General features: G+C 39.2%; 1 protein-coding gene across 27 annotated transcripts in view; it reads right to left on the bottom strand.

Moving 5' to 3' along the window:
* The window catches only part of ZBTB20 (zinc finger and BTB domain containing 20), a 764,927-nt gene that overhangs the window by 296,828 nt on the left and 442,882 nt on the right, over window positions 1–25,217 (bottom strand). For 4 of the 27 annotated variants that reach the window (XM_031029214.2, XM_081796622.1, XM_081796610.1 and 1 more), the window contains exon 1: window positions 7,367–12,793. The exons of 18 other annotated variants lie outside the window; for them this stretch is intronic. The gene's annotated coding sequence lies outside the window, so the exon portion shown is untranslated. 5 more of the 27 variants (XM_081796671.1, XM_081796715.1, XM_081796705.1 and 2 more) reach the window with 3 other exon arrangements.

Here is a 25,217-nt window from a genome sequence, read left to right as displayed (position 1 = left end):
TCATCTTCCCCAGCCTGCAAAACCTGCTCCTCCTCCTCCTCAGAGCTTTCCTTGCCTAGTTGTGTAAGGCAGAAACCTGGGAGCAATCCAAAAATGCCTTCTCTCGATACCCAGCCCAAAGGTTATTAGATTGTGCTCATTCTACCTCTTATCTCTTGAACGTGTCTCCTTCTCTCTATTCCCATGGTTATTGTCCTAGTTCAGGGCTTCATTGTTTCCTGTTCGAACAATTTCAGTTGCCTCCTAACTCATTTTCTTGCCTCCATTCTCCCATTCCTCCAATCCATCCTCCAGCCTGCTGCCAGGGCGATCTTCCACAACACAATTTGATCATTAACCTTCTCTACTTAAAACTTTCAATGGCTCCCCAAATGCCACAAGATGAAGTTAAAACTTCTTTGCATGGTGATCAGGGCCCAACATGATTGTTCCCTGACTACCTCTACAGCATCATTTCTCCCCCCTCCTCTGCTAAACATCAATGACACTGATCCCCGGCTCGCTGCGCTGTTTCCTCTTGAAGTGCCTTTGCCTCTGCAGCCTTTCCTCCCTCTGACCATCTGGGAAAATCCTTCAAGGCCCAGCGTGGATTCATTAGCTCTTCTGTGAAGCTTTCCCTGACCCTCTGCCCCAAGGTACATTCAGCTGAACATATTCTGTTGCGTCTCCAAAGTTCCTTGAACATCCTTCAATTACAATACTTATCATATGGGCATCATCGCAACTTGTTTGCCTATCTGTCTCTCCTGTGGAGCAACCTGAGGTCATATCTTATTCATCTTTGTATTGTCCCTGACAAAGTCAAAACCCTCACATCAGCGTATAAAGGCCTACATGCTCAGGCCCCACTGCCTCCTCTACATTACCCCCTCCCATGCTTGTCCGTGCCTACTCTGATTCTGCCACAAACACTATGGGTTATCACTCAAACTTGCCAGATACATTCTTGTCCAGGACCTTTGGACTTGGTGCCACTGTCAAAATGCTTTTGCCTAGATATCTATAAAATTTGCTTCTTCACCTTTCTCAAATGTTGCCCCCTCAATGAGGTATTCCCTGTCTCTCCAATTTAAAATTGCAACCTCACCCCTCACACACACACACTCACACTCTCCTTCCTCCTTCACTTTTCTCCATAGCAGTTATCACTATCCAACCTGATATATTTGACATATGTACTTGCTTATCATTTTTCTCCTCTGACTAAAAAGTAAGCATTATGAAAACAGAGACTTCTGTTTGCTTTGTTTCCTGTAGTATCCCCAGCCCTTGCAAAAGTTATGGGTGTTTAGTATGTGCTCCCCTATAAATACTTGTTAATAAATGCATCAATCTTTAGTTTCTAGAATAATACCTAACTCGGAGTAGGGGTTCAAAATGTTTCTTGAATTAATAAATAAATGAGTGAGTGAATGAATTAATGTTAAATCCATGCTTTATGAATGTGTTGAAGAACAGTCTTTGTAATCTGATCCTCATAACAACACCAGTAAGTAGGCTGAGTGGGTAGTATTATTCTCATTAGACCAATGAAGTAACTGAAAGGTTAGGAGCCTAAATTAAGACTGCATCGGTAGTTTAAGGTTTGCTACTCTTTTCATTTCTGTATTAAAAGGTAAAGACAATTCTTTGCACTCTGTTCATGATGTAGCTCTAACATTTATTACACTATTTTGGTTCCTCTTGACTAGGAAGGCAATTAACGGGAGGTGCAAGGTACTAATACCTTTTATTACAATTTGTGTCTTTCCTTATTAGGTGCCTTTCATAAGACAGATCCTTTTCTTTCATTTTCAAAAGTGGATTAGGCACTCATACAATTTTGCCCCTTGGAGTGGTTTGTACATGGCTACCCAAGAGGACATCACGCTACAAATCCTGCCAGAATGAACTGGAAGGTGAGTGTGGCATTTGTATCTTGAGGATGAACAGGTTGTTTGATGCCAAGTTTGTGCTAATGGAGGTGTCCTTAATGTGTTAACACCCAAAGGAGAACAAATTCAACAACAAAACATTTCAGTTTTTGGCATGTCTATGGAGAGTTAACTTTCCATTGTTCAAGGGTTAATTATCCATTATGTGAACCACTTCTCTTTCTCCCTCTGGCTGCTTACATCTAGGAATTCAGTTTACTAAAGGATAAGTAGGGAAAATAAAAAGATGCAAATGAAACTAGTACATTTCATTTATATATATTAGAAGCTCTAGAAAAGAACTCGGTGTAGGAGACAGAATTAGATATAGTTTGCGGACTGCCAAGTTGACTGACCATTGACAACAGGCTAAATTAAAGCACATTCCACACAATATCTTTGTTTCTTTCAGTTATTGTTTATCAGGGTTGGCTTGTAGTATATGAAGTTACTCCCTGAATGTAATTCATGTCAGCCAGGTGACATGTAAGGTGCTGGAAGTTCTCTCCTCTGACGTCCCCAGAGCACTAACGGTGCCTTAGTGTCCTGTGGCTTAATGACTGAAGCAGCACCAAGAAATCCCACCAATTTCTCTACTCATCCATGAGGAACAATTGCACTTAGCTATTTTCAGCTATTATTTGCCTAAAAAGGGGCACTTAACTAGTGCCTTAAGATAGGGCGAATGATTGTCCTTTTGCTCCTGTCTTTACTGTGCTGTCTGCCCACCCCCCTGCCACTGCCTAGTTCACAGGGCATTCAGAGGCAGTCTTCATGCCTGTCCACATCTGATAATCAGCCTGAGCTCCTTAGATGTTGGGTCTGAGGAAAGGAAGAACCACCGATTGACTGTAAGTGATTAACTGGCAAGCTGGAGAGGACTTTGGTCAATATGATACATTCTAGGTGAGTCTGGTCCTTTCAGACTGCATGAGCACAACAAGCTGGTATGTTGCCACCCTCAAGAGTCCTGGAAAACGAAAGGAATGACTGCAAGCTCAAGACCCCATGTTCTGTCAGGAATGCCCTGTGCATTGTGGAAATTTGAGAAGGTACCTTGGCAGACAGCGGCAGGTGCTGTTAGCGAGTTGGAAGATCTGATATGGGAATTTAAGGGGTTCAGATAGAGAAGAATCTATTGATTTGTTTTCTGGACATATTCCTTTTGTTATGATAAATAAAACATATACACTGTCAATGCACTGACATACAGATATTCATTAATCACCTACTCACTGATCCTCCACTCAGACTGAGCAATTTGACATTGGTTGGGAGGGAGATAAACATAAAATGCACTACCTGCCTTCTAACCACCTGTAGTTTCATACCTACAAAAAACTCCAGTTCAAAGCGGTATATGATAAGTGCCCACTGAAACCCAGAGATTTTTAAAATGCTATCCATGTCTGAAGGGGAAATTAACTTTTAGTTTGGGTTATCATAAACAGCTTCAGAGAAACAAGTGTGACTCGGCAAGGAAGTGATATGGCTGGGTGTCTTGAAAAGGTGTCTGGAAAATTATAGTTGCCGATGCTGATACGTAAATACAGCATCAAAGTATTTAGCGTACAGCTAAGTAACTGAGAAACTGGAATAAATTGGGACATTTGTATATAAATTCATTCTTACAAAATAAAGCGAATTCATTAAATACAGCCTCAATTTTAAGATAATTAATAGCAATTTAATTTCTTTCTACTTAATTTTAACTACTCTATACATACAGCAATTATTATTTTGAGATTGTGCATAATAGAATTTAGGTTTATAATCTAACATGTATATTTGATGAAGGATAATCACTAATCTTATTGGCTAACCAAATCTCACCTTTTGTAGATACTGTTCATAAATATTTGTACAAAATTTCTGTGTTGTCAATGTGATAAAATGTCAACTACATTTCACTTAAGGTCAATTTGCAAAACGTCTGATTGAATTTAAAGGCAAGTAAGCCTACCTAGTAGTTGGTCATATTTTCAATAGTTGAGTATAGCTTTGTCATTATGTAAGTATATATGCACTTATAAGCTAACGTATGTACACAGACACATGATACAATAAATCAACCCCTTCTTTTTAACTTTTGAAAATACGTACCTTTTTAAAGGAATCATAAATATCAAAAAGCATTTTTATATAAATAAGAAAGAATAATTTCTTATTGGTGTAATCATAATTCTGTTATTTAGCGATGTCATCTTTGTCTAATTGTGACTGCCTAATTAAATGAATGTAACATGCAGGAAGCACTTACAGCTAAAATGTACACGCAGGAAAATATTCATTCTACAGCGTGCATCCTCTGAAATGAAATAATTTTTTGAGATGAGCACTGAAAACCTGAAATACTGATAGTACACTATTAAGGTTTATAAACAGGCATTGAAAAAATCATGTATTAATAAAACAATTTAAGCAGAAAGAAACACATCATTATCTTGCCTTTCAGAGATGTACTGATCATATATGGACTTATATACTCCAACTTAGGAGTTGAATTCTTCCACAGCCATGTGGACCTCCAGATCTTGCCAATAATAAGGAAAATCTCTCTGGCAGGTTATATTTTTAAAATGTAATCTCTTGGAATACACTCTTAGATATTCATGTTTACCTATTCTCTGCTTAAAGATGCTCAGAAATTTTTATATATTAGATGTAGGAGATTTCAACATCAAAATGTTTTCAAAGTGTTGGAGATCCAGCCTGCCTTTGGTGTAGTCCTAATAGACATCCTTACCAGAGACTTACAGATAATTCTCCTGGGAGTCTACAGCCTGAGTGTTAACTGAGTGAAGCACAACCTCCTACGTCGGCCTTCGTGGTAATGGGCTAAAAGCTAGTTACATTTTTTATACTATATTTAAAAAATTTTAACACCATCTTCCTATTCAACCTCTTTCTTTAGAAAACAAGAGACTAATGGAAAATCCCCAAGAGACATTATAACATACAAATAGTATGGCCATAACTAGCATGTCTAACTGAAATAGGCAAACTTTACCGTTACGTAAAATGTTTATCATACTCATCCTAATAAAACGTGGAGACCGCTTCCTATCACGATGACAGGTAAGGAATTTGAGGTGCCTCACAAATTATAGGTATTGTGATATGAACCTGAAACTGTTCTAGAGGTCATGAAAGACCTTGATGAGGCTGTAGCAGGGGTAAGTCTCTGCAGAGAACTTGGGATGTATGAGCATGCGTGAGTTAAGAATCTGAATCGTCCAGAGTAGCAAACAAAATTCCAAAGCTAAGTACCAATGTAATATGTTGGATGACTACACTAGCTTGGACAAGAGTGCACACAACAGGCACACACAATACACATCTGGTTCAATGTAAAATCAACTATTGCTAAAGCATTTTCGACTTTTAGGAGGAATCTCCTGGCAATGTGTTAACAGCAAGGACAACTAAAACAATAAAACAGCATTTCTTTCCAAATATTTAAGAACATCGAGTAAGTGCCCCTTAGGCTGGGTTGTGGTTCTTGGAAGTTTTAGCCTATGAGAACCATATTGGGGACATCAAAGACTCCTCCCTCTTTCCAAAAGCAATTTACTTCAGATGCTGCCACACATTCAAATGCTTTTACGGCCACCATGTTTTTTTGTTTGTTTGTTTTTTGTTTTTTCCACTTTTAATATTTTGGAATACTCCAGATTCTTGAAACTGGAAGGAAGACAAGTAAACACGGTAAGATCAAATACCTTTGAAAGAGCAATTAAGTAGGTACCTGATGGCAAAGGGCAAATACACATTCCAGCTGAAATTCCACTTCCGGGGAGAGTGTGAGTTATCAGTAAGGACATGGAAGGCACACATTGGCTCTGAAAGCTTGTCTGTTGACTCCTCTGCTAGTCTCATATCAAACAGGATGCAACCACCCCCATTCCATTCCTTCGACAACTTCCCAGAGCACACTCAATCAGAGTCCCTTATATTGAGGACAATACTATATTTGGGTTTAATACTGTGAGGACAGTCATCTAGTTTTCCTATGTCAGGATGATAAATTTCCCTGGAACCAAATAAGGATTCTCACTGCATTCTTCTATCCGATACCCTGAATGCAGAAGAATAAAGAAGAGGGTGTGACAAATAATTTTTTCCAAAGGTCGGGTAAGGGGAGGTTCCCTCACATTTAAAAGCAACCAGTTCTTAGCAAAGCGATCTTTAGAAGAACAGTATTAACAATATTCCTTTGCTATGCATCTACTTTTCTCTCCTGCTTAGCTGGGGATGTAAGTATTCTGAGCAGAATGTAAATGTCCAGAATAGAGATGCGTGAAGTTGGTAGAGAGAAACTCCAAATGAACGATGAGTCCCACTTTCATTTTCCCCTCTTACCACCCCAAAAGCTACCTCCCTGCCCTCACACACTCACCTACCTTCCTCCTCCCACAAGCATGTTTGCTAGGCATGTCAAGGCTGACATCCATCGGTGGCAGCATGAAGCCTATGCCTGCAGGATCCTCCTGAGAATGGACTCAAGGCTCTGCCATTGTCTATAGAGTGCTCTCAGCTGTGCACATGAAAATCTTCATCATTCCGTTGGATTGTTTGGTAGCGTTTTAAAAAAAAATTGTATTTTTTTTTTAAACACCCTTTATTTCCTGACTGCCTCAGAGACACCAAGAATAGAATCCTTGACACATCAAATTCTGGAACCTCACCACTCACCAGGACTGTGGTTCCTGATCCAAGGAGTGTCGACTGAGAATCAGCACAGTCTCTTGAGAGTGTCCAGGCCTGGCTGCTAAGCTCCCTGCTCTGATTAGTTTGTCGAGTTCACAGTGTTCCAGAGTGCTGAAGCACAGAAATTAGGGAGGGGAGGTGGAAGGAAAATCACTGGAGCCTCTTACGATCTAACTTCCACTAACTGAGAGGAAATGTCTTATAAATAAACAACAGCAAGAGAAACAAAAAAACCCCATCCCGTCCTGCCAGAGGAATGTACATTATTGTCTCCCGACGGAAAACTTTACACCACACCAGAATGCAGCCATGTCTCCTGAAACTACCTCCCTCAAAACAGAAAGAAAAAGAGAATCAAGAAGAAAAAAAAAAAAAAAAACCCACCAAAAATGATTTTTTCATCCCCTTGAATTCTGTTGGGAAGTTCATGTGAGTTCCCAGTAGACAAACTAAACGAAGCAGTTTCAACAGTGTCACTGTTCCAGGATTTCTTGCAGAGCCTGCTTATTAGCAAAATTTCATTTCTGCCCAGATCATTGCTGTGCCATCCGGACATTTTCAGAAGGGAAGTTCAGGGAAGCGGGGGAGGGTACGACTGTGGAGGAGAGGAAGAAGAGAGGACAAAGGAACACTCCTGATGAACCGGAATGCCCTGGCCACGGCCATGAGAAAGCCGGCCCCCACCCACCGCCCGACCACTGCTTGTTGAGGACTTGGTGATGCAGTGTGTGTAATCTACTTACTCTTTCTGCTCGGGAGGCTGAGGTTCCTACATTTCCAGCTCATGCTGGACTGTACCGTAAGCAACAAGTGAAATGAGTTCAGTGATCTCATTCTAGTCCTTCGACTCCTGTCCACATCGCTAAGCGACTGCACAGCTTGGCACAGGCCAGGATGAGTCAGCAGTCTCTGGTCATGAGAGGCCAGGCCTGGAATAGCAGGGGGGGGTTAGGTCAGGAGCAAAATGAAGCAGAAAGGCAGTCTAGATGGCAGGGATCGGCTCTGCAATACACGGAGATACTGCAGGTCAAAATGAAAGAGCCTCCTCAGCTAGGGGGTGAAGACTGTAGGATTGCAGAAAAAGGAGCAGCCAGGGAAAAACTTCCAACAGCTGCCTACCAAACATAACAAGAACAAATCAGAGTACCACGGGCAGGAAAAAAGGGCACTGCCAGAGCCCTGGAGGAGAAGAGAGGTTCGTTAAGATTTCTGGAATACCTTTTTTTTTTTTTTTTTTCCATGTGCTCCTGCACTTGATTTAAGAAACAGTGGTTACCTATATACTATCCTGGCATTTTGGTATTGCTTTCCCAATTTAGTAAGTAGCAAAACGAACAAATAAAAGCAAAGCCCTGCCGTTAAATAACAAGAAGCCTCCTACTCCATAAAAGAATGTAATTATAGATAAAAGACTGATATCTCAAAGACGTACATTTGAGTCCATAGTGTCTTTGTATAACCTGTAAAATACTGGTCACAAAATGGCTAAAGAGAAGTACTCCTTAAGTCAAGCTTGGGTGGGGAGTAGAGAAGAGCTGAGAGAAAAGAGAGGGCCAAGTTCAGTGACAAACGCAGAGGACATATGACATGGTGTCTGTACTTCTACTCAATGGGGTCAGCATAGATGTCTGTCAGAAATAGAGACTTCCCACCAACAGGACTTTCCAACATCTCTCCCAGTGTTGCCGTAATACAGCAAGAGGAGAGGGAAAATAAAATATCAGAGGGAAAAACAAGGTTCAACATAAAAAAAAAAAAAAATCAGTCAGTAGTAGACATTTTGTTTGGGAGGAGGCAAGTTGCCCTATGAGCCAACGGATAAGGAAAAAATCTTAGTATCTGAAACAACCTTAGAGGAACCATATCTGGATAAGGAGATTGAGGTGGTGACCGAGAATTATCAGTAAATAATAGTGATGACCTCATAATAAGGAAGAAAGCAATCACAAGTCAGATGGTGTGCAGCAAGAATGGCATGGAAAGAGAATAAGATCTGCAGAGCTGGGCAACACTAGTAAAAGATTTCTTTAAAGTTCTTTGACAAGGAATAATAAGGACCCACTATACATTCCTAATTGTTATCTCTTAGAGATGCATACATATGTACGATGTGTAAGAAAATGGAGAGTAAATTTTATTTAGTTTTCATTCTAGAGTGTACTAAATTATTTCAACACATCTTTATTAAATAAATGCTCAGCCTTGGGCAGATGAACTTTCTAGCCTCGATTTTCTTGTCTTTGAAATGGAATATTATCCCCTTGTTGAATTATTTATAAAGCCTGAATCAGTGTTTGTCAGTCCTTATCATAGCAGTGTCTGTCACATGGTGAGCACTCAATAAACTGCTATTGTTTTTATTTGATTATCATATTTTCATAAGTGCCCACTGAAAGAGTCATTTCCAGTGTTGTTCCACTGGATTGAATGGAACCCATATGAAGGCTCCATCCAGTAAAATGAGTTGGGTAACACTCCTCAGAGAACGCTGCTTTAAAACGCTCATTTCTGTCTGGGTGTGTTAAACATTATTCTTGAACACAGAGCATGCTGAGAATCTATTATGTTAAAGTCCCAATTTGGGGTATCTATATTGTCAAACCAGCTTGAAGCTTAACAGTGTCCAGTAACTAGGAGCCTAAAAAAGAAAAGAGGGATTTTTAGAAGGTCCTCCAAAAGCAACCGGATAAAAGTGCTATTGGCCTTGACCGCATGATGAGGGTTTTTTACCAAAGGGGAAACTTAGTCCAGTTGATCATCCCAGCCTAATTGATTAATTGTGGGTCTGACCATCTGGCTGATGAATGCTGACACCCAGCAGTGATTACTGTGTAACACAAATCCGGATGTGCTCTCCCTGATGCCTCCCACAATAATGGCAACTCTGAACTTAAGGTTAGTTTATTCAGGCCTCTTGGCTCAATCTCTTCATGGAACAGTGGTTGTGGCAGGGAATATTTTACTAGACCTGGTCAAGCATTATCTTCTCTTATTTCAGTTACCCCCTCCTTCCCAACTCCACGCCTACCCACTCCTGAGCCCCCTCTTGTCTATAATCACTTTTCATGCAAAGCATTCCATCTGTAGTTTTCATCATACTGTCTGATTCTCTCATTTCCGGTTGCTCTATTCTGAAAAATATTTGGTTTAAAAGACCTGTACTGCTATTTCACAGGGAATCCTATTGAGACGTTTTTTATTGTATCTTCTTTGCTACTCTTTTGCTTTAAATTAATCTGTGCTTCCAAATTCTAGATCTATATCTCACCTAACTCATAAGCCTGATTAAAAGGCCCCTATATTGCCTAAGTTCTCCATGAGGTTAATAGAATACAAGGGTTAATAGAAGATAATTCTTATATCTTGAACCTACATCTGATCTTCAGTTAGGAGTGTCCTACGGAGAAGACTCTGGAACATATTTCACTGCTAGAGAAGGAAAGTTAGGCTCCTGTAAATCACAGGGATCAATAGCAATGCCACCAATCCATACCTGGAGATAACCTGCATGCAGGAGAGTTTGCCAAGCAAATCAAATCTGAATGCATAAATATAAACCCTGGGGGACAACAACCGAAGGTTTTATTATTTTTCGTGGGAAGGCACGGGGGAGTAAACGGACACAAACTGTCTTGCACAAGCTTGGCCAATGAGTCACAACCAAGCAGGATCATCCATTTCCCCTCTCTTTTTCCCAGACTGATTTCCATCTCAAAATTCATCATGTTTCTTGTTCCCCACAGATGCTGAATTCTTCTCTGTTCCAGGCTGGGTTAGTGTTAATTTTCGGTAGAGGATGGCAATAGCACGCTGAACTGCAGAGTTCCAGACTGGGAACTGGGAAATGTTTTTGGCCTGACTGTCAGTAAACAACTATGTGTTTAGGGCAAGTCAAGTCCCTTAACTCCCCATGTCTCAGTCTCTTCATTGAAAAATGATAGGGTAGGACCACATGAACTCCATAATCTCTGCCAACACTAAGATTCTATGGTCCTATAGCTCATTTCCTTTTTCTCTCTGGCATCAACTGCTCAACCACTCTGCTTATAGTCCTTTCTCTGCTCTCAGTTACTGATGGAAAAATAGCTCCTTCATTTACTACCCAGTATTTGGTATTTGTAACCTCTCTCTCTCTTTCTCTCCCTTTTTTGATGCTAGCTATTTGGAGTCAGAAACACGAACCTAACCAGATAGATGCTTTAAATGTGAAGGCGTTTAAGGAGAATAGCTTTCCCATGTAGAGCATTCAGTGTAGCTCGGCATGGAGGAAGCCAGCCATCCAAAAGTGGAGCAAAGGGGCCAATTCACAAACGAGAGGAAGCCTTTCATAATAAGAGTCCCCAGACCCTTCAGTTTCGATAACACTAAATGCTACCAAGTTCCAGCTACTCTTCTAATCAATCTCAGTAATGCAGTTCTTATTCTACCTCCACCACATATTGCCAAGTAGGATTTAGGATGGCATAGTAATAAGAGCCAAGAGGACAATCTGTCATTTATTTTCCTCCAAACTTTCCGAAATTTCCCATTTGGGCTCTGTTTCCCAGTTTTAATTTGGTAACTGCCATTTTTCAGCATTTCTTTTAACAGGTTACTAATAATTTCTGATACAGGATCTCATATTTCATTTCGTGCTGCTAGAACTGCTGTTAATACTTCATCTGCCTTCACTTCGGCTCAGAATGAAGGCTGCTAGGTTTTGGATACATGGTTAACACTTTGGTTCTGGGGACTGGGTCACCAGTGTCTGTCCAGTTTTGTCCATATCTTGTTGGGGACAAGATTGTCTGTCTCAGAAATAGCTCAGGGCAGGGTGTGGTGGACATTCTAGGGATACTTCAGAGTTGTTGTTGTTATTGTTTTCCTAGATATTTATGAAAACAACAAAAACAAGGTTTTGTGTTTGTTCTCCCAGGTAACTTGCTATCGGTTTCAGTGGTAGTGTTCTAGAAGCAGAGGGCAGTGGTTAAGAACCAGGGTTCACAGGAAAATCTAGGTTCAAATTCTGGCTCTGAAACTTATCACACATAGCATGTCAGGCCAGTTCCTTAACCTATCCAAGGCTTTGTTTTCCCACTGGTAAAACGGGGGTAATAATAGTATCCCCCTTTATTGCTATGGGGATTCAACAAATTAATGTAAAGTGCTAAGGACTTTCTGAGTCCTCAGGAAGTGATGGGTATCATTATTATCCTAGCATTAATAATCTACCAATTTACATCATAGTGTTATTTTGCAACATCTTTTCAAGGTCAACAAATTACTTTTGAGTCTAGACCTTTGTGGTTTGCTTTATTACAGTTCATATATAAGAAATTCTCAGTGAAATCAAGTAAAATATTTTAAAAATGGTCCTTAAAACAATATGTAGTTAAAAATAGTACATAACATCATATCATCTTTCAATCTAGCATCAGATTGTCAAAAGTTTTTTTTAAGATTTTATTTATTTATTTATTTATTTATTTATTTATTTGAGAGAGAGAGAGAGAGAGTGCACAAGCAGGGGGAGTGGCAGAGAGAGAGGGAGAAGCAGGATCCCCACGGAGCAGGGAGCCTGATGCAGGGCTCAATCCCAGACCAACTCAGCCACCCAGGCACCCTCTCAAAAGTTTTTGTTCATCTAATAGCCGGGCCTAGATAAGGTGCCTTGTACCAATGCTAATCCATTCCACAAAGAGATGGCTTATCGTATTTACTTTTCCATACTCCTAAAGAATACAGATTATTCTAATATTCTTTGGGTATGTATCAGACAGGGTCCATTAGGAGAGAGAAACCACACAGCAATTTGAATAGGAAAAGTTTAATATAAAGAATTATTAACTATAACAGCGGATTGCAGTAATGAGGGAGTAGCTAGTAAGAAGTAAGGAGAATTCTAAATTATAGAAGAATAGCAAATATTACTTGTAGGGCTGAGATACAGTGCCCAAGGAAGAGTTCCCTCCAGCCCTGGAGTGGGATCCAGATCTTGATGGACCAGGCACAGATACTGATGAATGAACAGCAGGGAAATTGCTAGAGAGCTGCATTAGCAGATCTTGCTGGAAATCTGCACTCTAGGGAGTAGGGAAGCTGTTCGCAGGGAGGTGTCTCATTGGAGGCGCTCTACTACACAAACCACCCAATGTGTGTGTGTGCGCGCATGCATGTATGTGTGCATGTGCGTGCATACATGTGTGGTGGGTGCTGGGGGAGGCTGCTGGTCGCTGGGCCCTGGAGAAGCTACATGTTCTTCAGCTGCTGGACACCAGAGCAGCTGTGTGTGCTGCAGGAGCCAGGCCCTGGAGAAGCTATGCATGCTGCTGGAATCTGCCAAAGGAATACCCAGGAACCAGCAAGGAAAAGCTTTTCTTCCTGTAATGTCTCTCCGAACCCCCTACTAACAAAGTACGCTCACACCAGCTCGGAAAAGAAACATATTTAAAGGACTCAGATACATTTTTGTAGAGAACGTAAGGAAGGGTAAATTTGGACTGGAGAGGTAATGGGTTGATAACTCAAAGTTATCATTATTTGCTCACATATTTTATAAAAATACTCACCTTGCTGATTATAATCCAATGTTCTCAACTTACTACAATACTGTTCACCTTTACTAATAAATTGACTCTGCATAGCTAAATAAATACTGTCAGAATTAAGGAAAATAAGATTCTATTAAGAGTAGCAATACTCGGGGTGCCTGGATGGCTCAGTCAGTTAAGCGTCTGCCTTCGGCTTAGGTCATGATCCCAGCGTCCTAGGATTGAGCCCCCAGTCAGGCTCCCTGCTCCTCCAGGAGTCTGCTTCTCCCTCTCTCTCTCTCTGCCCCTCCCCCCACCACTCCTACTCTCTCTATCTCAAATAAATAAAATCTTTAAAAAAAAAGTAGCAATATTAGTATCTGTATAATAATCTTTTTCCTCAAGTGCTGCCCATGTGTATTTTAATTGTTTATAATTTACAGATTAAGAAAAAGATGTACAGAAACACTAAACTATTGACCTAAATTTATGCATCAGTGATCCCAGTCCAGAATTTCAACTAAATAGATAATCAGAGTCATTACACACAACCCACAGCTTCAAGAGAGGTAAAAATTATCTCAATTATCATTTTTACTTTTTTTTCCTTTCCTTTTTATTGACTCCAGAATCCATATTTGCTGTTGACTCATTTTTTTGGGAGGCTGTTAAGTATAGGTTGCTATTTTTAAGAAATATGTATCATATATTTAGGAGGAAATTTTTCCTATGGTTCCTGTCTTATATTGTTATATCTTTAATATCAAATAGAGAAGCATCAGGAAATGACCAATTTGGTGCATTCCTCAAGGTATACAGTGATCAGTCTTAGAACTGGTTTTACATATAGATAAGGAGGTATCTTGCCGAAATACCAACCCTATTTCACCTAATTCTTAAATTCCTTTAAAAAGAGGCTTGGGGGCACCTGGGGTAGCTCAGTTGGTTAAGTGTTTGATTCCTGGTCTCAGCTCAGGTCATGATCTCAGGGTCCTGGGATGGAGCTGTGCATCAGGCTCCCTGCTCAGCGGGCAGTCTCCCTCTCCCTCGGCCCCTCCCCCTCACCCCCATTCTCACGCTTGCTCTCTCTGTCAAATAAATAAATAAATCTTTAAAAAATAATAATAAAAAAAATAAAAAGAGGCCTGAACCTTTTATTCTCTAATTAGAGGTAGGGTTTTAAAACACAAACTTTTGACATTAGGAAAGGTTGTGCTGGTGAGAGCCCAGAGGCACAGAAAGCAGTTCTGGGGAGAAGAGAGTCCTGTGGAGAGGAGACTGTCGCCAGGCGAAGGCCACAAAGCATGCGTCTCACTCGTTTACCCATTTCCCCCCATGCCTGGCCAGAAGTAGTACTGTCTGTGCTCGACGTTATGGGCAGGACCCGCTTGCTTCCTCACAGCTGTGTTCTCTGAAAACCAGTGGTTCACGGAGCAAAGCAAGCCCAGTCAGGCTGTGTCACAATCACTGGCAGCCTCCTGGCTAGCTGCGAACAGTCGTCTCTCGGATGCCCCTCCTTTGGGTTGTGTGTAAGGACTGAGGATAAACCTAATGACCTGACATACGTTTGATCCCCACCTCCCCAACAAACACATACACACACCTCTCCCTTGTGATTCCTGAGTCCAAAGGGGGGGATGATGACAAAGGAGAGCCGGAAGTCCATGTGAGTCAGGCAGGCGAGTGTGTTTTATTTTAGTTTGCCCTTCTGTTCAGCAGGCTTTTCTGCTCTGACCCACTATACTTACCCTGTCGCCTGCTCTCACTAGCAACATGCCTTTTTAATCAGCCTTCCTGGGGTCTGCATTTGATTACAGCATTTGTGTTCTATTTTGATTCTTTTGTACTGTGCCCTGTGGTGTTAGCTTGAAAGGTGTTATTTATAAAATGAAATTCTATTGTATTGCCACTTGGATTCAAAGAGGACATATAATATTAATGCAGAATGTATTTAATAATATCTTGAATCTATTAAATCAATTTCTTCATGAGAACGCAGAAGTGGGGGGAGGCAAGTTGGTTAGTAACCAGGTAATAAGATTTAAGAATTACCTGAACTTTCCTTTACAAGCACTTGTAAAAGCCCACACAAGAATCATTCTCTTAACGTCAGGGTTTCCAGAAGGAGGAGACTACCTATCCTCAGCCAGCCCAGTGTGGTGTGCACCTGTTTAAACATTCAATTGTGAAGGCCAAACATTTTCCTAGGCCTCAGATGCAAATTTTTTTACTAAGGAAACCATGAGACGAAACACAGATATGACTTTTTTTACTACCTAGGAAGATTTAGGTGAAGAAGGAAATATAATCTAGCAAGATTTGTAAAAAAAAAAAAAAGGAAATTCCTTATGTTCCTGACTCCTCTTGAAAGCAGGCTAAGAAAATCCTCGTGATACCAAGACTAGAGGCAAAGTTTTCAGGGTGACATGTTTAGAATGATGTTCTCACCCAGCGTAAGTGCAGGTTTCTTTATGGCTGCTGGGCCTCCGTAGTTTGATTAGATTGATGAAGGAGTCCCCAACTTCTTTTCACTATGAATTTTATTTTTTTTAAAGATTTTATTTATTTATTTGAGAGAGAGAGAGAGAGAGCACCAGCAGGGGGGCAGGGGTAGGGGGAGAGAGAGAAGCAGACTCCCCGCTGAGCAGGGAGCCCAATGCAGGGCTGATCCCAGGACCCTGGCATCATGACCTGAGGACCTTGAGATCATGACCTGAGCCTAAGGCAGACACTTAACCGACTGAGCCACCCAGGTGCCCCCTTTTCACTTCTAATTTTAATGTATCCCCAACACTGAAACATTATATCATGGTATCACTGCTTGCTTGTCACAAGTGTTGCTGCACACACACCATTCTTCCCCTAAACCTTTTTTACCTCTGTTGATACAACTGAAATCATCAATGGCTAAGCTGCTCTTTGAACAGGGAATAAGGAAGGATCCAGTGTGGAAGACAATTTAGCAGTGGGGCCCTATAGAACTTGCCAAAAGAAACTTTCGCACCCAAGGGAAGTTGGCTGTGCAGCCCTGGATGACAGCACCTAGATTATCATGTGTTCTCACTCACTGGCTCAGTAGAGAACTCCAGGAAAGCTAGGGTCCAGTTTCTAATCACAAAAATGGGAATAACTATATTTATCCTTTTCTACATGCATTGGGCTTCTTGAGGGTTGAATGAGATAATAGTTCTGAAATGCTCTAAATTCTTTGAAGTGAAGGTGGGATACAAATGCACAATGTTATTAACATGATAGTTCAGACCCTTTTTTGGGTTCTTCAAGTCTAGATATGAGAAACATTGACAGATGACTAAATTTGCACCCCTTTGGGAATAAATTATATACCCTCGTTCATAAATGACATCCCAAACATAAGGAGCTAGGATGTGTTGGGAAATAGACATCTCAACCTTGAATGAATCAAATTATAAGCTACTTACATAAAAAGATCATGTTATTCACCTCTGTATCCATCTAGATTCTACCATATTGGTTTACATTATTTAAGTGTTCCATTAAAATTTCTTGAATTGAACTGAAAAATGAGATCATACAATTTTAGAGCTGAAAGTAGCTAGAGATCATACAAGTCCAGTTAACTCATTTGGCAGATGATAAAACCGATGCCCAGATAAATTAAATCACTTATTCAAGTGCAATATTAGCAATGTTACAAGTCTTTGGAGGAGTTGTTAAAGATCTGCCACTGAAAATACATCATTCAATCAATTAAAACAAAATAGATGTTCCTTTGTCAAATAAGAAGTACTCTTCAATTCAAATAAATCTGAAGTCTTCTGATCTAACCAGGGAGGCTGAAGCCTAAAGTAACAAGTAAATTCATTAAATGGCCATAGACCATAAGTGTGCTAGAAACACCAAGTAATTAAAGTTGCTTATTTTAATACTGCGCCTATCCCCCAATCTGTTGGCATATTTCTTAGGTAAAATCAAGGTTGTACAAACAAAAGGTAATGTCAAATCTTTGAAATTATTCATGAAGGTGGAATTAAAAAATGAAATTAGTTTCACCTATTATTTCAGTCTACTATTAAGCCATATTGTAGACTGTAAACCAAATTTAAATTCTAGGTTTTGGGAAGTAAAATAGGACAAGACACTTTATTCTTTGTTAAAAAAAAAAAAAGCAGGCCTATAGCAAGAAAGGCAATTTCCCTTCGATGTATCGTATTTGCAGAAACAAGTTGTTTAACTCTGGGCTCAGTTGTCTGGTTAAATTAGCACCATAACAATAAAAGCCAGTCAAACTATCCTTTTGATTGATTTTATTTCTTCTTCTTCTTTTTTGGGAACAGTATTAATTTTTTTCCTTTCTTTTATCTTAAATCAACCAAAATATTTAAATTATTAATTAGAATGTAAACAATTTATAGTCAGGGTTATTTTCATAATCTCCTAAAAACTGCAGCAGGGTGACTGGCATACAACAGCCACTGAATAAATGTAAAATTTCAATTGTTGTAGTCATCTAGGAAATCTCCAATGAGCTACTTTTTATTTTTCCAAAGCCCCTAGCACACTGGACATCCCTGAAGGTCACACAGAGAGCAGAACTTGGAGCAAACGGAGCAAACGATAGCAGCAGGCTTGGTGCTTCTAACATGTGGAGGGCCTGTCGAACACTGCTGTTTGTGTATTACCGAAACTGGATTCCAGAAACATAATCGGGCTTTCACAGGTCAAGTTCAATTTATTAACTTGGCATTTCAACCTCCACTTCTTGCTCTACCTTTCTTAGGCATCCCAGGTTCCAATCCTTCCCAACAAGTATTCTAGAGTATAGCCGGACTGTATTAGTGCTTGCCTTTATCCTGGTATTGTCAAGGGAGTCCTAAATTTTAAATTTTCTTTTCTGTTATCTCCATAATTTGTGAAGTCATGTCTGGACTTCTGGGTTGGAATATTACGCATTCATTTACTATCATTCAATAAGCATCTACTGTGTGTGAGACACTAGGAAAATAAATAGAAATAAGGCTTACTTCCTGCCTTCAAGGACTAAGGATTCACAATGTAGTGGCTACTTCTCAAATACAGGATAGATGTTCCTGCTTTTAAGCTTTTGTTTTTCCCTTAGTTGGAGTGTCTTATTGTTATTCTTTTATTGATCTAATTGCTTTAGTTATCTTGTGTTCTACCTCCACATAAATCATTTTGTAGTTTTTGCTGTCCACATTAACTTTCCTTTTGTTTTGCCTACACAGCTAGAGTTGACGCTCTTGCCTACCCAATACCCATTCCCCCAATTCTTCCTAGCTACAGACCCCTATTTTGTTCAGAATGCCAATGTGCCCAGTCCTGTATGATGAGTTATGATATTTCTGAGCCAATTATGACAAATCTGTTCCCTGATTTTCTTGCCTCCCTAGCAACCAAGTGTGGCTTTGGGACCCGGTTCTATACAGTAAGACCTATGTGGCAATCTGCTGGCTTCTGAGAAAGCGTTTTCTTTTTTGATAAAGGTAGAGGTAAAAGGCGATCCTTTGGCATTCCCTTCTTCCCTCTTTTTTTTTTTTTTTTTTAGGTTTTTATCTAAATTCCAGTTAGTTTACACACAGTGTAATATTAGTTTCAGGTGTATAATATAGTGATTCAACACTTCCTTACAACACCTGATACTCCTCCCCCCTTCCTTCTTTGAACATAGACATGATGCTTGGAGTTGCAGCAACTATTTTGTGATCCTAAAGCAACAAGCATGAACAAAAGGCACAGAGAACCCCAGAGATGTTGGCCCTGGCTTTATCACACACCAATGACTCCCTACCTCTGGACTTCCTGTTCTGTGAGAAACACAAATCCCTATTTGTTTAAGCCACTCAACTCAGGATTTCTGCTACTGAACACTTTTCTAACCAAGAAATAACTTTCATAATTTAAATTATCTGGACTATTCTTCTTCTTCTTTTTTTTTTAAAGATTTTATTTATTTATTTGAGAGAGAGAGCATGAGAGGGGGGAGGGTCAGAGAGAGAAGCAGACTCCCTGCCGAGCAGGGAGCCCGATGCGGGACTCGATCCCGCGTCTCCAGGATCATGACCTGAGCCGAAGGCAGTCGCTTAACCAACTGAGCCACCCAGGCGCCCTGGACTATTCTTCTTAACCAAATGGTAAACATTGGTTACATTCTTGGCCTTTAATAAATAATCATTTGCTTCACATCTTGATTATATATACTAGACATTCAATACATGTAATGAAATTCTCACTCTGAAAGCAAAGGGGAAAATTGTAATTGTACTAAGATATGAAAAGAGAATTAAACCAGCTCAAAAAAGAAAAAAAAAATTCGAGTCTAAAATAAGAAGTTCTATGAGAAGAATTTGTTACAACCTAGTTCTGTTACTCATATAATAAAAGAAACTTTTAAAAGTTTTCCAAAATTAGGAGAAATTTATTTTAAGTAAGAAATAAAACATTAGAATATGCCCCAAAGGGATGGATGTTTTAAAGAAGAGATCATATAAACAAGATTTCTATTAAATACAAAGAAGACAATGCAATGCAGTTCCAGCTGTATTAAAACTAAGTGAGACACTTGTAACGAGACACTTTTTCTGTCCCTCAGGTAGCATGACTGTGATTCACCCAAATGCTCAAGTCCTTAGCATGCTAATTAGCTTCCAAAATCTTTCACCCGAGGTTTAACCCATGCATGAGGAAATTGTTATAGCACTTGCTTTTGGAGAAAAGACTACAGAAGTTGGGACAGAAGCTATTTTCAAGCCTTCCAAATATTACAAGTAATGGGGAACTGTTGAGAGAAATAAGTAGCTTTGGGTCGTTTTAGGTTAGTGACCTTAAATATAAGGTGTGATTTAATCAGAAGCCAGAGTAATCATAGCAGGATGTGGGGAGAAAGACTCAGAGCTGCCTGGAGTTAGGGAGGACTTTGGTGGCCGCTTTCAGCTGAAGCACAAACTGCAGGATTCTGTCAGAGGCTCCACAAACAAAGGGCTGCATTATGTAACACATCTTGTATTCCTTTGTGAACTATTCCACAACAAAGTTTCATTAGTCCTCCCCCTACCCCATAGATATTTTACCACTTCCAGGCTGCAACTTGTCCAGAAGGGAAACTTTCTACCTCAAATAAAAATTTAAAGTGCAAAAAAATGGGTATTTTTTTTTTCCAGGAACCAAATGCAATTAAATTGAACTTTATATGGATTGAGAAAATACTTCATAAGCTAGGTGGAGAAAATTAATCTCATCTGAAGAATTTCCAAATAGTTCAGCAACAGTTAGCAATAATTGTCAAACTCTCTCTCAATCTATCATTTTCTGGTAGTGTTACCCTGTTGATTGTACCACTCTCTGAGGGTCACCTTTCAATACGGCATTTTATAGGCAAAGAAGACTATTACGTTGATGATGCATAGCAATACCTTCTCATAAATAGTATCTTTTTTCAAATTAAAATTTATTTTTGTGCCTGTTATGAAGATGTTCTAAGATTAAACACAGTCCTATGCTATCGTATTTAGTTTTGGTATATAAAAATGTACCAGTGTAATTACTTTTTATTAATTACTAACTTTTTTAGCAGTGTAATTATTTTTATTAATTACTAACTTAAGATCCTCCCATTATATAATCTTATTTTGATCAGCTGTAAAAATGATTTAACTGCTGAATAGATTTTCCCTTTTAACACTTCAAATGTTGGTTTAATGTTTGTCACTTAGACCCCCATAAAAATGGTTAAATTTTTCTGAGGAACACTGCATAGAACATGTCTTTTGGTCTGAGAGTCTGGGTTATGCATAGTCAAAGCTTAGAGGGTAGCCCCCAACTATCAAGTGGTATAAAAAATTAGGGTTTGAATCTCAGCAGGTGACATTCTTCCTTCTGACTTGGTCTTAAATGGATGCAACAATCCGTCACCTCTTGGGCAGAACATGAGGCTGAAGTGTTGAACAGTGCTTATTAAGAACCAACCCCCTGGAAGCTGGAAATCAAGATAAGTTATAGGTCGAATACATGGATTTTCATTCTGCTGGCCTTTTTTTCACTCAAAACGCATCACTCTCAGACTCAGGATTATGTCTTGTAAATTGGGTAACCATATCTCCCAGTTTACTCAGAATAATTCTAGTTCCAACTGTTCAAGCACAATTTTTAATAGTGTGGTCACTGTTTACTCTCAAAAGTGCCCCAGTTTGGATGATAAATTATATGGCTACCTACATAGAAGCTTTAAGAAAAGTTACTTATAGCACCATTTGCAGTGATAATCACTCTCTTTAGAGCAAATTAAAATAATCACTATTGGTCAACTTTTGTGAAGAGAGAAATAAACTAAAAGCTAATTACTTTAATCCCAATGATTCAACCGGAGAGATTTTGCCATCGAAAAGTTTATTGTAAGATGAGAGTAATTTTGGGAAATCATATTTCAATGAATTATTTAGGATACCAAATTTTAGGTAGTATTGCCTTTTTTGTTAGCCTTATTTCAAGCAAGAAGGCTTATTTTCCCTTAAAATTTGCTATAATGAAAAAAGCACAAGATCTGAAATGAAATTCTTTGAATCTTGGATTTGAATCCTAACTCAACTATTTCCTCAATTGGCAAATTCAAATAATCTCTGTGAACATCATTATTAACCCCCTCTAAATTGTCTTTAAGGACATTTAAGAAGCCAGAAGTGAAAGAGCTATAAATACTGTAAAAAGGTAACATATTTTCAATATAGTTACTATTTTTTTAAATAATAAAAACAGCTCTTCCCTTTGCAACTTCTAGGACACTTGTATGACTGAAGAAAAATTACCAACAGTAGCTAAGATTGAACCACAGGTGAGACAGCAGGGGTCTTTGGTTAGACTCTCTGATGACAGTTTCATCACATTTCTGGGTGACTCCTGTACATGGACATCGATGGCCCACAAAGATCAAAGGAGAAAAGACTAAGGACTTTATGTACTGAGGCCAGAGAATGAAAGGCTGAACTTTATTTTTTATTTTTTTTTTTTTAAGATTTTATTTGCGGGGGGGGGCAGCACAGAGGGAGAATGAGAGGGAGAAACAGACTCCCTGCTGAGCAGGGAGCCCGATGCAGGACTCAATCCCAGGACCCTGAGATCATGACCTGAGCCGAAGGCAGACACTTAACCGCCTGAGCCAACCAGGTGCCCCAAAAGGCTGAACTTTAAAGCCCAGGGCTCTGGTCAAAAGTTTTATTAGAGGTTTCATGAGTTTCTGACATAGATAATCTTATCTCAAAAGAAAAGGGAAACATGGCAGTAAGAGGGGCTGGAGTAGAAAGGCTACTTCGGGAAGCAGAAAGATTTTCTTATTACTCAGCACATTTTTCTAAGATATTCCTGGATATTCTTTCTTCTTATTCATGTTCTGCTCTTTCTTCTCTGAAATTCTAAATTCTCTGGCCCAGAAAAACATTTGGGTGCTCTGACTTAATTCCTTTAATCTACTTGACATAAAAAATTATATGGGGAGTGTTTTTAGTTTTTCATCTATATGAATGTAATCAATGATTTTATTTAAAAAAAAACCTCTCTGAGTTTCTCCCACCTTGCCATTGTTTAAAAGACATTTCTTTAGAAATGTCCAAAAATAAGTGAATGTGGGGCAGTCCCTTTTCATTATCTTGCTAGTCATTCACTTCTTTGGAGATTATGGTATGTAATCCTAGAACATACTGTAAGCAATTTCAGAAGAATATAAGATATGTTATTTCTATATCTGTTTTAGTAAGTGGTACTTGACCTGATATCAAAAGGCTACAAAATTTGAATTAGACTTCAAGTGACTTAAGCTACAAGTCTTAGCTAAGCAAAAATTCAAGGAAAAATATTTTATGACATAACATCATTAATCATCTCTCCATCTATATGAAAAAAAATATGCTCAAATCTTCAATGTTAAGAAAAGGGGTCATCTTTCCCGCCAAAATGGCTATTTTTAGTTTTCATGTGGCTGGATACATTTGTAAATGATTACATAAAAACATATGGTTGGAACATGCTTATTCCTTCATGAGTATTCCTCTTTTGAGGCTACAGAATTTTCTTAGTTGTTCCATGTGCTTTTTTTGTTGTGTTGATGGCTTCTTGTTCTAAATAATTTTCTTCCTATTCTATTGTTAATGAAATGAATTCTAATAAGGAAAAAAGAAAAGAAACCCTCTAATGAAAATCCCTTTCTTCATAGATGAGGGCTGGGAAGTGATATAGGACACTGGGGGACTACAAGCATTTTGCACATTCTTCAGTTGATCCCTCTATGGTTTATTCACCTGAATGCATTTTGAAAAGCAGTGAAGCCATAGTGGGAGAGGGACTCTGTGTGGCTAATTTCAGTTACTGATAAAGTACTAGACAAGTTCATCTTATTATTAAACATAAATATACACACACTTTTATGTTCCATCAGATCAGTGAACCCCATTTTAAGGTATCTCACCCATAAGGAGGAATGAAAAGTCCCAGACGTATTAAAATTTCACAAAGCCTGAACTCGGAGTTTTGTTACATGATTCTCAGTTGACCTTTATGTGTGACAGTCAACTACTGAACTGGCATGGTTGAAGTATAGTTCTTTCAAATAGTTCTTACAAATACTCAAAGAGGATTGTAAAACAATTGAGAATCTTTCCAGCTATTTAATTTGATTTTTTACTTTATATTTTGCCCTTATCTTCCCTTATAACACTCCACCTCTTTTCCCTACATATTTTCATTCCCATACCTTCCCAATTCAGCCTGATAGTAAGACTCTATAGTTTTGACATATGATGGGTTCTCTATAAATATGTGTTGAATGCATGAAAAACCATCTGGGTAAATATTAAGAAGTGAAAAATAGGAAACTTTTAATTAGGCAAATAAATAAATTTATAGTTTGGAGGGACATCCACAATAGTAACAAAATGATTAATAATTCCAAGGATATTTAGGAAGGAGTAACCTAGAAGGTTAAAAATGAGAAATTCTAGAATTGGAAAAGAAAAAAATAATACAGCTCAACACAACTGAAAGCACATGCAGAAGAAAGCTACTATATTGTTTATTAAAACATTAAATGGAAAGACTGAAATTAAAATGCTAGTTGGTATTATTATATCAAAGCAGAAAGTTGTTTCTTGTTGCTCCAACTCTGGAGAGAACAAATTCTCCAAAGCCACCAAGAACAGAATAAGAGAAATGTTTGGAACTTAAGAGTTGCAGTAGATAAAAAAGCTAGATGTTCGGGGTGCCTGGGTGGCTCAGTCATTAAGCGTCTGCCTTCAGCTCAGGTCATGATCCCAGGGTCCTGGGATGGAGCCCCGCATCAGGCTCCCTGCTCAGCAGAAAGCCTGCTTCTCCCTCTCCCACTCTCCTTGCTTGTGTTCCCTCTCTCGCTGTGTCTCTCTCTGTCAAATAAATAAATAAAATCTTGAAAAAAAAAAGCTAGATAGTCAAGGTAAGTCAGTTTGATTTATGTGGTAGCCAGCTTCCAAGATGACCCCCCTCTGATCCCTGACTCCTGGCCTTCACACCCTTGCATATTCCTGCCTACATTGCACCAGGTTAGCCTGTGTGACCAATATAATGTGGTAAGAGTGGTGGTATGTGACTCTCAATGCAGAGTCAGAAAAGCCATTACTGCGTCTTCTTAGTTGTTTCAATCACTCATTCTGGAGAAGCCAACCCCTATGTCATAAAGATCTTCAAGTGGCCCTATAGAAAGGTTCACATGGCAAGGAACTGACTAACTTATGAGCCTTGTGAGTGAGCCACCATGGAAGTGGATCCTCTAGCCCAGTCAAGCCTTCAGATGACTACAACCCCTGCTGACATCTTGCCTGCAACATCAGGAAAGATTTAAAAACAGAACCACTTCACTAAGCGGCTTTTGAATTCCTGATAATGAGAGATCCCTGAGAGATAATACATGCTATTGCTTGAAGTCACTAGGTTTTGAGATTTTTTTTTTTTGTAGCAATAGATAACTAATAGAGTGATTATGGCTTCCCCCCCTTCCACCCCTCAGGTGCACAGAACTGGATTAATCATAATCCTTGGTACATGATGCATACTCATTATTGGTCCAAGCTTG

Source organism: Leptonychotes weddellii, chromosome 1 (assembly GCF_054177405.1).
Source record: "Leptonychotes weddellii isolate Sample4059 chromosome 1, ASM5417740v2, whole genome shotgun sequence".
NCBI classification, from domain to species: Eukaryota; Metazoa; Chordata; class Mammalia; order Carnivora; family Phocidae; genus Leptonychotes; species Leptonychotes weddellii.
The sequence above is the reverse complement of the archived record's forward strand: the minus strand, read 5'-3'. Positions and strand labels throughout refer to the sequence as shown.